Here is a 10,241-nt window from a genome sequence, read left to right as displayed (position 1 = left end):
AATGAAATAACATGTTTTTCCCTTTCATTTTAACATAATGTTACTTTTGTTTAATGCAATTTCTGTTGCGGTAAAAAAAATTAAAAAATATGTACACTTACAATATTTTTTAAATGAAAAATAAATAAAAACAAATAAAAGTAGAAGGAATTTGTTACCAGTAGAAGTGTCACTTGCCAGAAGTGTTAAACGAAGTTCAGAGCAAATGAAAATTATATAGAGCAGAAACTCAGATCTACATAAAGAAAAGGAGGGTCAGGCATTGTGGCACTGCAGGTTGAGCCACCACTTGGAAAACCCACATCCCATATCTGAGTACCAGTTCAGGTCCCAGCTCTTCCACTTCTGATCCTGCTCCCTGCTAACACAGCTTGCAGGCAACAGATGATGGATCCAGTTCTTGAATTCCTGCCATTCATGTGGTAGACCAGATGCAGTTCCTGGCTGCTGGCATGGTCCTGGCTGTTGCAGCTATTTGGGGAGTAAATTATAGGATGGAAGGATTTTCTTTCTCTCTCTCTCTCTCTCTCTCTCCCCTCTCTCTCTCTCTCTCTTCTCTCTCTCTCTCTCTATGTCTAGATAATTTTTTAAGAAAATGAAGAGAAAGAAATAAGTGGTCAAATCAAAACTTTATTTTTATTATCAATAATCCAGAAGATAATAGCTTGTTAAATAAATTATGGCAAAGGTTGGCATTGTAGCACAGCAGTTTAAGCTGTCTCACACAATACTGGCATCCCATGTGAGCATCAGTTCAGTCCAGGCTGCTCCATTTCTGATCCAGCTCCCTGCTAATGCACCTGGACAAGCAGCAGAAAATGACCCAAGTACTCAGGCCCCTGCCACCCATCTGGGAGATGAGGATGGACTTCCAGACCCCTGGCTTCAGCCTGGCTCAGCCCTGGCCATTGCAGCCATATGCGGAGTGAACCAGCAGATGGAAGATCCCTCTGTGTGTGTCTCTTTCTCTCAGATGCCTCTCATATCTCTCTCTCTCTGCCTTTCAAATAAATTAATAAATCTTTAAAAAATAAAAATAAAAATAGTAGCAATAATGTATTTGATGAGTGTGGCATCTGGATAAGGGAAGTGAATGGCAGCAATGATATAAAGGATAGGAGGGAAGAATTGGGAATATATTGTTATAAGGTAGTTGAAATACCCGTGAAGTCATATAGTATTATTTGAAAGTAGACTTGGATTAGTTGTAAATGTATATAGAAAACTCTAGAGAAACCACAAAAAATGTGTTTTTTAAAAAAACATAATTACACACTAAACAAAAGAAGAAATATAAATGAGCAACAAACACGTGGGAAAATGCTCAACATAACTAGCCATCAGGGAAATGTAAATAAAAACCACAATGAGATATCTTCTCACTCCAGGTAGAATAGTGATTACCAAAAAGCCAAAATTTAACAAATGCTGGTGAGGGTATAGAGGAAAGGGATCCCTAATACATTGTTGGTGGGAATACAAATTACTATACCCATTATAGATAATAATCTCTATAAATATCAATGGTCTGAATGCACTAATTAAAAGACAGAGACTGTCAGAGGGAGATCAAAAGCCAAGAGACAACTATATGTTGTCTATAAGAAAGCCACTCTGAATATGAATTGACCTCAAAAGAGTTGTGGGGAAAGATAAATGAAAAGCAAAAAAATAAAAATACATGAACTTTATTTCTTAATAACTCCATCCAGTTCAAGAAACTTTTGTAAGTGCTACCAACCATTTAGACCAGACTTAGAGAACTGAAATTCCTGGGAATTTAATCCTGTCAGTGCAGTCTTTTTGACATCATTCATTGAAGAAAAATGTGTGTCCTTTAAAGATTATTTTAACTTTAGGGAAAAAAAAAAACAGAGGGATACAAGTCAGGGCTATAATGTGTATACCTAATGATTTATCAATGAAACTCTCACAAAATTGCCCTTGTTTAATGAGAGAACTGAGCAGGAGCATTGTCACAGTGGAGAAGGACTCTCTGGTGAAGTTTTCCTGGGCATTTTTTTGCTAAAACTTTGGCTAACTTTCTTAAAATACACTTGCGTTATGAAGATATTATTGTTCTTTGGCTATTCAGAAAGTCAACAAGCAAAATGCCTTAAGCATCCCAAAAGCTGTTGCCATGAAATTTTTTTAACTTTTATTTAATAAATATAAATTTCTAAAGTACAGCTTTTGGATTACAGTGGCTTCCCCCCCCCCCCATAACTTCCCTCCCTCCTGCAACCGTCCCAGATCCCGCTCCCTCTCCCATTTCATTCACATCAAGATTCACTTTCAATTATCTTTATATACAGAAGATCAATTTAGTATATACTAAGTAAAGATTTCAACAGCTTGCACCCACACAAAAACACAAAGTATAAAGTACTGTTTGAGTACTAGTTATAGCATTAACTCACAGTGTACAACACATTAAGGACAGAGATCCTAGATGGGGAGTAAGTGCACAGTGACTCCTGTTGTTGACTTAACAATTTGACACTCTTGTTTATGGCGTCAGTAATCACCTGAGGCTCTTGATATGAGTTGCCAAGGCTATGGAAGGTTTTGAGTTCGCTAACTTCGATCTTATTTAGACAGGGTCATAGTCAAAGTGGAAGTTCTCTCCTCCCTTCAGAGAAAGGTACCTCCTTCTTTGATGGCCCATTCTTTCCACTGGGATCTCACTCACAGAGATCTTTCATTTAGGTCATTTTTTTTTTTTGCCAAAGTGTCTTGGCTTTCCATGCCTGAAATACTCTCATGGGCTCTTCAGTCAGATCCAAATGCCTTAAGGGCTGATTCTGAGGCAAGAGTGCTGTTTAGGACATCTGCCATTCTATGAGTCTGCTGTGTATCCCACTTACCATGGAGAAACCCTGCAAGATATAGGCAAAGGCAAAGACTTCTTGGAAAATACCCCAGAAGCACAGGCAGTCAAAGCCAAAATTAACTACTGGGATTGCATCAAGTTGAGAAGTTTCTGTACTGCAAAAGAAAGTCAGGAAAGTGAAGAGGCAACCGACAGAATGGGGAAAAATATTTGCAAACTATGCAACAGATAAAGGATTAATAACCAGAATCTACAAAGAGATCAAGAAACTACACAACAAACAAACAACCCACTTAAGAGATGGGCCAAGGACCTCAATAGACATTTTTCAAAAGAGGAAATCCAAATGGCCAACAGACACATGAACAAATGTTCAGGATCACTAGAAATCAGGGAAATGCAAATCACAACCATAATGAGGTTTCACCTCACCCCTGTTAGAATGGCTCACATACAGAAATCTACCAACAACAGATGCTGGTGAGGATGTGGGGAAAAAGGGACACTAACCCACTGTTGATGGGAATGCAAACTGGTTAAGCAACTATGGAAGACAGTTTGGAGATTCCTCAGAAACCTGAATATAACCCTACCATACAACCCAGTCATCCCGCTCCTTGGAATTTACTGAAAGGAAATTAAATTGGCAAATAAAAGAGCTTTCTGCACCTCAATGTTTATTGCAGCTCAATTCACAATAGCTAAGACCTGGAACCAACCCAAATGCCCATCAACAGTAGACTGGATAAAGAAATTATGGGACATGTACTCTACAGAATACTATACAGCAGTCAAAAAAAATGAAACCCGGTCACCTGTTGAAGTGAAATGGACACTATGAGAAACAGTGACTTGATCAGCTCTTGTCCTGACTGTTGATGTACAATGTAATAGTGCCATCTCACTACTCCAAGTGATCAACTTCAGTTCACAATTGATCACACTGATAGGTCTAAGAGTCAAAGGGATCACACAAACAAGACTAGTGTCTGCTAATACTAACTGATAGAATCAAAAAGGGAGAGAACGATCCAACATGGGAAGCAGGATACACAGCAGACTCATAGAATGGCAGATGTCCTAAACAGCACTCTGGCCTCAGAATCAGCCCTAAAGGCATTTGGATCTGACTGAAGAGCCCATGAGAGTATTCTAGGCATGGAAAGCCAAGACACTCTGGCAAAAAAAAAAGAAGACCTAAATGAAAGATCTCTGTGAGTGAGATCCCAGTGGAAAGAATGGGCCATCAAAGAAAGAGGTACCTTTCTCTGAAGGGAGGAGAGAACTTCCACTTTGACTATGACCCTGTTGGAATAAGACCGAAGTCGGCCAACCCAAAAGGCTTCCATAGCCTTGGCAACTCATGACTAGAGCCTAGGGAGATTACTGACGCCATAAACAAGAGTGTCAAATTGTTAAGTCAACAACAGGAGTCACTGTATACTTACTTCTCATGTGGGATCTGTCCTTAATGTGTTGCCCAATGTGAAGTAATGCTAACTAGTACTGAAACAGTATTTTTCACTTTGTGTTTCTGTGTGGGTGCAAACTGATGAAATCTTTACTTAATATATACTGAATCAATCTTCTGTATATAAAGATAATTGAAAATGATCTTGATGTGAATGGAATAGGAGAGGGAGCGGGAGATGGGAGGGGTGCGAGTGGGAGGGAAATTATGGGGGGGTGGAAGCCAATGTAATCCATAAACTGTACTTTGGAAATTTATATTTACTAAATAAAAAAGAAAAAAAAGAAAGAAATTATGGGATATGTACTCTATAGAATACTATACAGCAGTCAAAAACAATGAAACCCGGTCATTTTCAACAAAATGGAGGAATCTGGAAAACATCATGCTGAGGGAAATAAGCCATGCCCAAAGGGACAAATATCATATGTTCTCCCTGATCGGCGACAACTAACTGAGCACCAAAAAGGAAACATTTTGAAGTGAAATGGACACTATGAGAAACAATGACTTGATCAGCCCTTGTCCTAACTGTCAAGGAACAACTTACTACTTTATTCCTTTTAGTATCTTTTTTGTTCTACTTAATACTATTGGTTGAACTCTTTAATTAACACACAATTGTTCTTAGGTGTTTAAATTTTAACTGAAAAGTGATCCCTGTTAAAAATAAGAGTGGGAGCCGGCGCCGCGGCTCACTAGGCTAATCCTCCGCCTAGCGGCGCCGGCACACCGGGTTCTAGTCCCGGTTGGGGCGCCGGATTCTGTCCCGGTTGCCCCTCTTCCAGGCCAGCCCTCTGCTGTGGCCCGGGAGTGCAGTGGAGGATGGCCCAGGTGCTTGGGCCCTGCACCCCATGGGAGACCAGGAAAAGCACCTGGCTCCTGGCTCCTGCCATCGGATCAGCGCGGTGCGCCGGCCACAGCGCGCCGGCCGCGGCGGCCATTGGAGGGTGAACCAACGGCAAAGGAAGACCTTTCTCTCTGTCTCTCTCTCTCTCACTGTCCACTCTGCCTGTCAAAAATAAAAATAAAAAAAAAAATAAGAGTGGGAGTAAGAGCGGGAGGAGATGTACAATTTGGGACATGCTCAATCGGACTTGTCCCAAACTGTAGAGTTAGAAACGTGCAGGGGATTCCAATTGAATCCCATCAGGGTGGCATGTACCAATGCCATCTCACTAGTCAAAGTGATCAGTTTCAGTTCACAACTGATCATAATGATAGGATTAAGAGTCAAAGGGATCACATAAACAAGACTAGTGTCTGCTAATACTAACTGTTGCCATGACATTTGCTCTTGACCAATTTGCTTTTACCTTTCCTAGATGACTTCCACGTCTTGGTAGCCATTGCTTGGATTATTTTTTGTCTTCAGGATCATACTGGTAAAGCCATGTTTCATTTCCTTTTACACTTATTCAAAGAAATGCTTCAGGATCTTGATCCCACTCCTTTCAAATTTCCATTGAAATTTCTGCAACTGATCTGGGCACAATAATTTTAATATACATCAAGTAGAAAGTTTTCTCCACTCTAATTTTTCAGTCAGAATTGTATAAGCTGAACTAACTGGTATGTCTGTGGTTTTTCCTACTGTCTCTGTTGTTAATTTTTGGTCCTCTTCAGGTAGGGCACAAACACGATTAATTTTTTTCCTTGCAAATTGATATTGATGGTCTGCTGCTGTGGGGTTCATCTTCAGCATCAGAGCATCAAAGACTATTTCATCAAAAAAGTTGAGGAGAAAGACTGAATAGGAAAGAAGAGGCTAAAGACTTGGAAGTGTATCATTGGGTGGAAAGAGGTATTGATGACATGAAGGTCTACAGCAATAGGATAGAATGGGATCCAGAGCTTGGGTAGAGGCATGTGCTCTGAACAAAACAGACTATTCATCCTCCACTGGGATGGAAGAAAAGAAGGAAATAATGGGTCGATCTATAAATGGAAGTTATAGGTGGTGAAAGAAATTGAGGGAGGTCCTACCTATCTTCACGTTCTGTCAAATAGAAGACAAAGTCAATTTTCAATAATGAGAAAAGAGAAGATAGAATAAATTAATTTATAAGAAAGGCAGAAATGTGTATTGTCTACTTAGAAATTCACAAATAGGGGCCAGTGTGTGGTGCTGCAGGAGAAATTGCCACCTGTAATGCCAGCATCCCATATTGCAATGCCAGTTTGCATCCTGACTGCTCCACATCCAGTCCAGCTCCCTGCTAATATACCTGGGAAAGCAGCACAAGATGGCCAAAGTATTTGTGTCCCAGCATCCAAATTGGAGACCTGGGTGGAGTTCCAAGCTCCTGGCTTCGGGCTGGCCATTTGAGGAGTGAACCAGTAGATGGAAGATTCTTTTTCCCTCTCTTCTCCCCCACCTTCTGTCATTCTGCTTTTCAAGCAAATAAAATAAATCTTCTTTTAAAATTCATGAATGAGGGGCCAGTGCTGTGGCACAGTAGGTTAAACTGCAGCCTGCAGAGCCAGCATCCCATATGGGCACCAGTTTGAACCCCAGTTGCTCTACTTCCAATACAGCTCACTACTAAGACATCTGGAAAAGCAGCGGGAGAAGACCCAAATGCTTGGGTTCCTGCTACCCATGTTGGGAGACCCAGAAGAAATTCCTGGCTCCTGGCATTGGATCAACCCAGGCCTGGCCATTGCAGCCATTTGGGGAGTGAACCAGCAAATAGATGATTCATATCTCTCTCTCTCTCCCCCCACCCCGCCCCGTATGCTTTTCAAATAATAAAACAAATCCTTTCACAAATTCGAGTTTGAAGAGCCATCTGAAATCATTTAGTCCAAACCTTTCATTGTGGTAGCTGAGGAAAGTGAGACCCAGAAAGGAGAGGAGAGTTTTCCAAGCTTCATAGAGTTAATGGCAGAGCGTGAACTAAAATTCGGGTCTTTTAACTCTGTCCTATGCTCTTTTTTACTCTATGGCACCTGGTTACATTTTCTCATATTTTAAAATCATATATGTTTTCTGTTGATAATTTGTGAAACTCAAAAAAGAATAAAGAAAGCATTTAAATCTTTAAGCGTAAACATTTTGACATATATGGCAGTTTTAAAACAAGTTCACAAACTCTTTGGCATTCACTCATCAAGAGGTGGAATCTAGAGGCTAGTGTTCCAGTGGGTTAAGCTGCCACCTATGACACTGACATCCCATATGAGAGCACTGGTTTGTGCCCTGGCTGCTTTGCTTCTGATCCAGCTTCCTGTTAATACTCCTGGGAAAGCAGCAGCAGATGGCCCAGGTTCTTAGGTCCCTGCCACCCATGTAGGAGACCTTCATGGAGTTCCTGGCTCCTGCCTTCAATCTTGCCCAGCCCCAGCCATTGCAGCACCTTGGAGAGTTAACCAGCAGATGGAAGATGTCTTTCTCTGTCTCTTCCTCTCTGTCATTCTGCCTTTCAAATAAGTAAAAATAAATTTTTGAAAAAAAAGAAGTGGAATCAAATTCCCCTCACTAGAGTATAGGCTAGCCTTAGTGAGTTGCATCCAACAGATAGAAGGCAGTGGAATTGACAGCATAACTCCCGACACTGTCATAAAAGCAATACTGCTTCCACCTGGCATTCTCTCTAGGGACACTTGTTCTTGGAACCCAGCTGTCATGCTCTGAGGAAACCCAGGCCACATGGAGAGACCATATGTAAGGCTTCCAGCTGAAAGCTCCAGCTGAGATCCTTGCCAGCAACCAGCATCAACTGCCAGACATGTGAATGAGGAAGTCTTCAGTATTTCTCCAGGCCCAGCCATTGTCTGACTACAACTGCATGACAGACTCTGAGCAGGAACCATGCAACTGATCCAGTCAAGCACTACAGTCTTGAGAGAGAATAATAAATGACTGTTGTTATTTTACATCACTAGGCTTGGGGATGGCTTATTATCAGCATTAAATAACCAGTATAGCATATTTCTTCCCAGTCTTTTGTATGCATAGATATTTTAATTAAAATATTGAAATCATAATACATATACTATTTTGTAACCTTCATGTTTACACTGCATTATCTGTGATCATTTTCCCATATCTTTAAAACTTGTTTAAAAATACCAATATAATGGGCACGATATTTTGCCTTATGGATTTTTCACAACATATTTAACCAGCTTTTATTGTTAGGCATTTCTATTGTTTTCTAATTTCTCAGTATCATAAATAATGCTACCATGAACATTTTTGCACCTAAAACTTCCTTAAATATGTCTATTTTTCTCATTGGAATGACAAAAGCAATACAAGTTAACTGAAGCCATTCAAATAATATACAAATATTTCTAAAGTAAAACAAATAGATTCTTCTACTGTCTCTAATGTAACCCCTGTTAAAAATTTAATGCAAAAGAAAGAAAGGAATGAAGGGGCTTGAGGGAGGGAGGGAAGGAAGAAAATATGGTTATCTTAGAATGGTATCTATGAAATACATGAAATCTATTTATATTAATAAAAAATTTGATTAATGCAATTCTTTCCAAACTTTATCCTTCACATATACAAACATACAAATATACAGTGTGAGTTTATATTCTTTTTTAAATATTTATTTATTTATTTGAAAGGCAGAGCTGCAGAGAGAGAGGGAGATCTTCCATCCACTGGTTCACTCCCCAAATGGCCACAACAGCCAGGTCTAAGCCAGGAGCCAGGAGCCAGGAGATTCTTCCATGTCTCCCACGTAGGTGTAGAGACCCAAACACTTGGGCCATCCTCTGCTGCTTTCCCAGGCACGTTACCAATGAGCTGGATCAGAAGTGAAGCAGCCAGATCTCAATCCAGTGCCCATATGGGTTTCTGGCATCACAGGCAGCAGCTTAACCTGCTATGCCACAATGCTGGCCCCGAGTTTATTTTCTTCCACAAAAAGGAGATAATTATAGACTTCTCTTCAATGGACAGTCTTCCAAATTAATATGCCTGATTCCTTTTAGTTACTGGTTAATATACAGTATAGATATAACATAATTTTATAATTATTTCCTTATCAAAAGGCCTTCATGTTGTTGCTATTACAATGATATTTCAGTAAATACGCTGTGCCTTTACCTATACGTACTGTTACTTTCATAGTCCCATAAGTGAGATATCCAAGAAAAGGGGTATTTGAATTTTTTCAGTTTAATAAATACAATTAGGGACAGAGGATACAGCAGTTGAGAAGTCATGAAATACCAGCACTCCATATCAAGAGTGTGTGGTTCAATTCCTTGCTCCTCTGCTTCTGATCCAGCTTCCAGATAATGTGCACTCTGGGAGGTAGCAGGTAACAACTAAAGTACTTGGGTCTCCAGCCTACTGGCTTTGGCCTGGCCCAGCCCTGATTCTTTCAGCCATTTGGGGAGAGAATCAGCAGATGGAAGATTCTCTCTCTCTCTCTCTCTCTCTCTCTGATGAAGTGAAAACAAATAATCTAAAGTAAATACATACAATTGGAGGATTTCTCATTAAACATGATAGATTAAATACATGCTTATCTCTTCTAAAATTGCATTCAAGTGAGAATAAATGAATATTTAAGGGGTATAAACCCAAAAAGGACAAAAAGAAGAGGAATGAAGACAGCAACAGAGGAAAAAAAAAAACACATTTTTGGAATATGGAGAGTAGACGGAATTTAGTAGAGCTGAGAGAGTGTAAGAGCAAGTGTTTCAGGCCGGCGCCGCGGCTCACTAGGCTAATCCTCCGCCTGCAGCGCCGGCACACCAGGTTCTAGTCCCGGTCGGGGCGCTGGATTCTGTCCCGGTTGCCCCTCTTCCAGGCCAGCACTCTGCTGTGGCCAGGGAGTGCAGTGGAGGATGGCCCAAGTGCTTGGGCCCTGCACCCCATGGGAGACCAGGAGAAGCACCTGGCTCCTGGCTCCTGCCATCGGATCAGCGCGGTGCGCCGGCCACAGCGCGCCGGCCGCGGCGGCCATTGGA

The sequence above is a fragment of the Oryctolagus cuniculus genome, chromosome X, assembly GCF_051225735.1.
Source record: "Oryctolagus cuniculus isolate XC-2025 breed Fujian yellow rabbit chromosome X, ASM5122573v1, whole genome shotgun sequence".
In the NCBI taxonomy this organism is placed as follows: Eukaryota; Metazoa; Chordata; class Mammalia; order Lagomorpha; family Leporidae; genus Oryctolagus; species Oryctolagus cuniculus.
The sequence above is the reverse complement of the archived record's forward strand: the minus strand, read 5'-3'. Positions refer to the sequence as shown.